This window comes from Pseudoliparis swirei, chromosome 9, assembly GCF_029220125.1.
Source record: "Pseudoliparis swirei isolate HS2019 ecotype Mariana Trench chromosome 9, NWPU_hadal_v1, whole genome shotgun sequence".
NCBI lineage: Eukaryota > Metazoa > Chordata > Actinopteri > Perciformes > Liparidae > Pseudoliparis > Pseudoliparis swirei.
Window position 1 is genome coordinate 11,158,759 of NC_079396.1, and position 8,625 is coordinate 11,167,383.

The following is an 8,625-nucleotide window of genomic DNA, read 5'->3' on the forward strand; positions in this document are numbered from 1 at the left end:
GCACAGCTGTGACACTGAAACCGGTCTTTTTAAAGGTTCTCGTGATGGGGGAGGGGCGGGGGGGGGGGGGGGGGTTAGTGCTGGTGATATTCAAGAGTCATTCAACAGAAATAAAGCTGATGGTAATGCTTTGATTTTAGACGTAGCGTAACGGTATAAGCCACCAGAAACGATGAAGAGAAAACTCCCCAAGTTGAACCCGCTGCAACCTGCTCCGAATGTTCTCGAGTCTCCAACAACTTGCTGCATTTTAAATGCCACAGTTTGTGTTTCACCAGCATTCCCATTGAGACGCTCCAAAGAGGTCACCAGAAATGTCTTTTTACTCGGTTCATCTCCTCCAACATCATTATAAGGTGCAGAAATCAGTGTAGGGCAAATAATAATCGACAGCCTGAGTCAGAGGAGAACATTATGAATTAACCACAGTGAACTGTCCTGTTGGCAATCATTCACCATCAGCACAGTCGTGTTGTTGCTTCTATGTAGATAGCTGCTCAATCTGCGGAGAACGAACTCGATGGAAAACTGTGCTTGTGATCACTGTTTGAGAATGGCCATACATTATAATAATAATAATAACAATAATAATACATAATAGTACATCAATAGTATCTCCATTTATATTTTCATAGATGCACAGAATACTTCCTGCACCATCTGACCATACCTTTGGTTGTTTGCTCATGCACATTAAACTCAATATGCACGGTGGCCCCTAATACGAGCAATTTAAAACGGATTAGCTGTGTGTGTGTGTGTGTGTGTGTGTGCGTGTGTGTGTGTGTGAGTGAATCCTCACATTCAGAAATATGTGTTTGTGCAAGCAGAAGCAAAACAACCCATTTTAAATCGCTTCAGGATAAAATCATGATTTCCTTGTGCAGACATAACAACCTGAAAGGCTTTCACGGCATTAACATGAGAACGAGTCGCGCGGCGCCGCTGCCAGACCGGAGCGGTTTTACAGTTCTGTCGAGCGTTGTCCGTTGTGTGTTGCAGCAGAAACACCGTGTTGGCCCGTTCCAGTTTATTGTCAGCCAATATGCCCGGCTTTTTCCCTGAAAGAAAATGATCCCATTCCCCTCGGACTCACGTCAAATTAAGCAAATTTACAGTTTAGCACTTATGAATTCTCCGTTTGCCAAGAAAGCGGCGGCGGCGGCGCGCTGTGGCAATTGAAGTGGAATGAGAATTACTCTGGACTCGGAGGGCGCTGGGCCATTAGATTTCTTTCTTTTTTTTCCTCCCTCTTTTGGTTAAAGACTTCTAAAGTGATGAAACACTCCCACTCCACTCTGGAGACCTCTGGTCCCGCTCCGAAGCAAACTACTTGAGGGGTAATGGCCGCGTGGCCGCCAGCCAGCGCGGGTCAACCGCTCTCGCCGCTTGTTTCTGGTTGCTGTCTGCTACTAGTTGTTTGTTCTGCAGGCAACGCTGTGTTTAACTCCGTGGATGACTAATCTGTGGCAATGGGCAAACTTGAGGCAAAGTAAAACAAATAGAACACAATGTTTGATATTTCTGAGTAAACATTTATGTGACGTGGTTGACAGGAGGCTCCTTTTTCACAAGCTGTTTAAAGGGCCAACGCTAATCTTTTCCACGGGATTCTGTTTGTGTTTGTAAGATGACAAATGCGTGTTTACCAAATAACATCTCCCCCTCCCCCGTCTCTGGAAATGTGTTCACTTCAAACAGAGCTGGAGCACCGTGGAACCGTGTTGGTTCCCCAGTCAGCCCCATTTGAACCCGCGGTCAAAGCCGCGCAGCGACTCTTCATTCAGAATCCGACATCCGTCAGCATTTAAAGAGCAGCAGGTGTGAAGCACCTCCGGAGGACTTGTCGAGTGTGGGGGACATGATGTGTTTTGATTTTCAGGAAAGGTCATTTGTAATCTAAATTGCTAAAATGTCTCTCAAGAAGTTCTAAAACACAGATTAGCACTTCAGTGGCACTTAGATGGCTCTTATTATGGTACTTTTGTAGTTCGACTATCTTGAAGAAATGTTACTTTCTGTATTCTTGTTGTTCTTAGTTTTTACTCTTGGCTGAAGGCACTTATTGTAAGTCTGCTAAATGACATGTAATGTAAATGTAAAAGCTCAACCAAAGAGGCCTCCACACCTCCGGTGAAGATCTCTAGATTCGTTGTGCTCACTCGCCACGACGAGCCCTCGACAAACTGACCTCGCCGGAAAAACTAAAAGCGAACGGCATTATTTTTTTTTAGCAAAGAGAGACACACAATGTGCCTCGTTACCATGACGATCTGATCACCAGCTTCAGGACGGTTTGTGTGTGTGAGCTGGCCACATTGAATCCAGTTTTTCTGGTTTTTTGGAGTGAAACACGGATGCAGTTTGTTTTCACTCACGGAATGTTCCATCAGAACTGTGAGAAGAATACTTGTGTTATCTTTATGTTCCAACAGGAGAGAAGTGTGTTGAAAGACACATACACCACCCTTTAAAGAATGTGAGGTGTGTTTGTGGAAAAAGGAGAAGGGAAGAAAAAAAAAAGAAGAAAAAAAGAAAGTTACCCGACCAGAAACAACACCGGTGTTTCAAAGAGAGCAAACAGAAGTCCATGTGTGCTTCATGGCATATAATATGTGGTAATTCTGTATTTGTGCATTTGGAGGAGGATGGAGTCAACACTCTCCTGAGCAGCGGTTGCTCTGTTGCACAGCTCAACAGCAGCCCGGTGCTTTTAGTGCGGTGGGATTTTAAATGTGGAACATATCAAACGGAAGGAAATGTCTCATTTTTGCAGATCTTTTTTATGAGCAGCTTCGGTGTCAGATGTTTGAAACCGTCTCGTGTTACAGCTCAGACTTTCCTACCGATGGTTTTACCAGTGCGTCTTCCACTGACATGACATTCTTGTTATTTGGGTCACCGTTAAGTTCCAAATATATTGTTTTACTCTTATATGGCAAACTTTTCTGCGTTGTTGCTGTGTATAGACTCTCACCGTGAGAATTGCTTTGTAGTTTTAACGTCTATCTATTTATTGAACAATACAGGGCCTTAAACCCACAGACCTGAGATCACTACGTACACCACACACTTTGATCCTCACACAAAGGTGCCAAGCCTACCTCAGACAGCAGCATATCTAAACAGAGCCGCATAAGGCAAAGCCACATGTTCCCATGGCCCTGCATCCAATAAGGTCTTGTTAATGCTAAATTGGATGAGTGTGTGTCCAATCCTCCATTTCCTCAGAGGTGTCTCAGCAGCAACAGCTGCTACCAATGGCAAAGCAGCTTTTCCCACACAGCCCCCTTTTCCGCCGTGTGACTGAGGTCTTTCCAAAATAAGCCCATACACATGCAAAAATAGATAAATGGACATCTATTGCAAAGGGCAGCGGATTTAAAGTGAGGTCTAACTGGGGCAGCGCGCTGAAAGAGACGAGGGGAAACATCTCATTCAGAAACGTCAACTATAAACGGGCCAATGAAGCCGTAAACTGAGAGGTTCAGCCATCTCATATACACATCATATATATACGGGGTATAGTGTGGACCCGCGGGGCCCATCACAGACACGCCAGACTGTGATGACAAAGATACGGCAGACAGCAGGTCATTTACTGCATGCAAAAGAATATTCTTTATTTGGGTGTGGATTGCAATTGTCAGGATCCCTCAAATGTTTTTAAATGTTGACGAGTAAACAGAATGTCCTAGTCATGGAAAGACTGTCGAGACTGATGCCAAATTAGTTTTTTGAGGATGTAAATGACTGAAATGATAATATAGCACCTTAACTTGTAAATTGAAGTTCAACTGCAACAATAACAATTACATCATTACAATATAATGTTGCTGTAAGGGTTTCATCGCTCTATCTACAAAGCTGACGCACGTTCCTGGGTTTTCTGTTTCTATCCTGTCTGTGTGTGTATGTATGTGTGTGTCTGTCTGTGTCTATGTGTATGTGTGTGTGTGTGTGTGTGTGTGTGTCTGTGTGTGTCTGTGTGTGTCTGTATCTATGTGTGTGTGTGTGTGTATGTATGTGTGTGTCTGTCTGTGTCTGTATGTATGTGTGTGTGTCTGTGTGTGTGTGTGTGTCTGTGTGTGTGTGTACTGTATGTGTGTGTGTCTGTGTGTGTGTGTGTCTGTGTGTGTATGTACGTGTGTGTCTGTCTGTGTCTGTGTGCGTGTGTACTGTACGTCTGTGTGTATGTACGTGTGTGTCTGTCTGTGTGTGTGTGTATGTATGTGTGTATGTGTGTGTGTGTCTGTGTGTGTATGTACGTGTGTGTCTGTCTGTGTCTGTGTGTGTATGTATGTGTGTGTGTGTGTATCTATGTGTGTGTGTATGTACGTGTGTGTCTGTCTGTGTCTGTGTGTATGTATGTGTGTGTGTCTGTGTGTGTATGTATGTATGTATGTGTGTGTGTGTGTCTGTGTGTGTGTCTGTGTGTGTGTATGTATGTGTGTGTGTGTGTCTGCTTCTGGTCGATTTCATAAAGATGAAAATAGCAGGTATTGTTTTAGTTCTTTGAGAGGATGCACTTCCCGTGATCCGTTTGTGGTGATGAACCTCAATTCATAAAGTTCAAGCATTTCTTTACCCTTAATGTTCGGATTCAACAACTTAAGCTCCAATGGCTCAGAACCATGATGTATATGATATTTTGTGTTATTTTACTTCAAATGAGAGGGAATTTAATCTTTCTACCAACTTCCAGTTGCAGATACGCATTTAGCTCAGAATGCACACAGAGGACCTCAGAAATATGTTGTCAGTTTATTATTTGTTTTCTAGGAGGTCCACGTCTAATATTGACTCTTTCAGCTTGATGTCGGTCTCCACCAGCCTCTGAGCTGCTACATGCTCCATGTTGACGTCGTGCAGCGGGCCGTGTGCAGCGGGCCCACCAGAACCTTCTGTTGGCTGCAAACTAAGCTGCACCCAAGAACGGCGCGATGAAAGTGTTGAGTTTTGAACTCCAACGGTTATTCATTTCATTAATTTGTTGTCTGACTCAACCAATTATTAGTGAGATCATTTCTGCTTGGGGAATAACATGAATATCTTGCAAAACAAATCTAAAAGTTCAAATCATGTGAGTCTGGAAGCACAAACCAGACTCTGGGAAAGATGGCAGATTACCAAACCAGTGAGCGGTCTGTTTGTTTGAGCAGCGCCTGGAGGCAGCTTTTGAGGACAGAAGTGAAGTGTGTTGAAGCAATCACATCCACTGAAGTATCTGAGACGCTGCAGGTGCTCCGTCATGCTGGCAGCCTCCACCCACACTGAAGAGGAGAGTCCAAACAGACTCAGCCAATCAGAGCGCGTGGGCTGGGACTTTAATGCTCTGGAACCATTTTGTTAATTTTTCTGCAGTTTCGACACCTGCACGCTCCAATGTATTCACAATGTGGTGATAATGATCACCTTTTTTCTGTTGGCTTCGTGTCGCGCCTTTAACTCAATAGATATGTAATGTGTATTCCCATTGACCCACTTTTAGTTATCTGCATACAGCTTTAGTTTAATAATCACTATTTAGAGATATATTTTATTATGCCTATTTCTTAACACTTTATTTCAACCCTGTATTGTGTGTATATAGCTAACACATCTATATTAGGGCTGTGAAACGATTAAAAATTGTAATCGGGTTAATCACAGGTTTTTGTGGATTAATCATGATTAATCACATATTACCGATATTCTCGGTATATTTTGTGAGAATATAGAGATTTATGACAAAAGACGGATATATACATTTATACATTCTTCTATACAATGGTGCTGCAACTCAGCAGTTATTTAGCAGTTTTCTTCCATATGGAACATTAATACATCTTCATCCTAAACAGAATGTTTAACCCTCCTGTTACCTTTCGGGTCAATTTGACCCCATTCAATGTTTAATGTCGGTGTTCTTTGGGGTCAATTTGACCCCAGGCTGTTTTTCACTGTGTCAAACATATCAGAAATATCAACTTTTTATTTATTTAAAGGGCTATTTAGGTAGTCAACAAACAAACATAAAGTACCTCACACTTAAACTTGGGAAACAATATTAATTCTAATAATTTTCTGGAGGTTTTAATTGCTGGGGTCAAATTGACCCCGAGGGTAAAATATGTTAGTAAATGTAAAGGTAACAGGAGGGTTAAACAGAGCATTTTCTCTTGTTTGTCAACCATTAACTCCACCATGATACAATCTAAAGGCCTCTAGTCTTCCTCAAGCAGCTGCTGAGGCAAACTGACTGTGTGGGTTTTCTTCATGAACTGGGCCGTGATGAAAGGGACGGCGGGGACACCGCTGCAAAGCTGAAACCTCACCGGCACGGACAGGTGGACAGATTGACAAGTGACTTTTTTTTGCTCGGTCCCGATGCGCGCGCACGGAGCTCTGTGGCGCGCCAGACGGAGATCGATAAGTGTTAACGCAACGCGTAGAGACAGAGATGACATGCTGCTGTGGAGATACGATCAACAACAGACGTTTAGTTTAATAAAAGAACAAAAACGTGCTATAGAGAACATGTCAGGGGGCGGGCCAATCTTTTAATGTCATGCGATCTACCGACACTACGCCGCGATCGACTGGCAGGTCGCGATCGACGTGTTGAGACCCTGATCTACAGGAAGTAAAAGTCGTAACAAGGTTTCCGTAGGTGAACCTGCGGAAGGATCATTACCGATGAACAGACCGTCTGCATGAGAGCGGACAGAGTTCAGATTGAAGTGGTGGATTGGAAGCTCATTTTGCAAGTGACTTTTTTTTCGTCCCAACGACCAACAACAGAAGGATTGGAAGCTCATTCTGCGCATGCGTTAAATGCGTTAAAAAAAATAACTAGTTAAACCTGTAATTGGATTAACTGAGTTAACGCGTTATTTTTCACAGCACTAATCTATATATATATATATTTATATATATATATTTATTAATATATTTATATATTCATCAATATATATATATATATATATATTAATATATACAGGACTGTCTCAGAAAATTAGAATATTGTGATAAAGTTCTTTATTTTCTGTAATGCAATTAAAAAAACAAAAATGTCATGCATTCTGGATTCATTACAAATCAACTGAAATATTGCAAGCCTTTTATTCTTTTAATATTGCTGATTATGGCTTACAGCTTAAGAAAACTCAAATATCCTATCTCTAAATATTAGAATATCATGAAAAAGTATACTAGTAGGGTATTAAACAAATCACTTGAATCGTCTAATTAACTCGAAACACCTGGAAACACATTTTCAAATGTTTGATTTTGTTTTGCTGTTATAAATCTTTTTTTTTACTTGGTCTGAGGAAATATTCAAATTTTATGAGATAGGATTTTAGAGTTTTCTTAAGCTGTAAGCCATAATCAGCAATATTAAAAGAATAAAAGGCTTGCAATATTTCAGTTGATTTGTAATGAATCCAGAATGCATGACATTTTTGTTTTTTTAATTGCATTACAGAAAATAAAGAACTTTATCACAATATTCTAATTTTCTGAGACAGTCCTGTATATATATTTATTAATATACATATATATATATACATATGTGTGTATATATTTATAGGCTTCGTGGTTTTATTGCTCGTTCATCTGAATTTTCTGATAACTTCTCACCATTACAAATATGCTGATTTTATTCATCAAAATCTATTATTTCAAAAAGCATGTCAAATTTGTTTATCACAATTATCTGATCATTTGCTCATTATAATGAATGTAATCTTTTTTTCATACTATCATCTAAACTTCAAATGTGTTCCTATTGGTTGTGTGTGAATGATGCCTATATTGCATTTATTTCTGTGCGTCCTTTACTTTTGTTTGCATTACATAACATTACATGTCATTTAGCAGACGCTTTTATCCAAAGCGACTTACAATAAGTGCATCAACCAAGAGTAAAAACTCAGAACAAGAATACAGAAAGTAACATTTCTTCAAGATAGTCGAACTACAATAGTACCATAAGTAATGCCACAATGACGGTCTGTCTTCCCAGATATTGCGATAGTTTTATCTCATCGTATATGATCACACTCTGGGGCTTCTTAGCTGGCACATTTTTCTCTCCGATTTCTTTCATCTCTTCCTCTCCGGCTATAATACCGCAGGACTCCATAACAGGCAGGCGGCGAGTCCACGGCGGCCACGTCTTCATAAATCCTTCCACAATGGCGACCCTCTTCAGACTCCACTGTACAATATCTGTCTTCATCTCAGAGTGCACAGGCCCAGCCACCTGCTTTTCCTCTGTTCACCCCCTCCCTCCCCGCTTTGTGAACTTAATAAAAGCTGCCATTAAGCAGTGCTTCATCTGTTTGGGCCCTAATCTGCCTTCTAGGCGTCATGTGACCACATATGCAGCGCACACCTGTCGTGTGTGTTCCAGCCCCGACTGTCGCCTCTCCACACAGCTCACTCTCCCTCAACCTGTTCCTGGCACATCAACCCACAGCATGTCACCGATGGCTGGCATGCATGCAAACATTGTTGGCACTTCTAATATATATATATATATGGCCTGGTGGAGTGTTTTGTGTAAAGGTAGAAAATGTGCATTGGTTGTCATATCCTCTTCTTTGACATTCAAAATGACGTCCACACTGAAAACAGGCC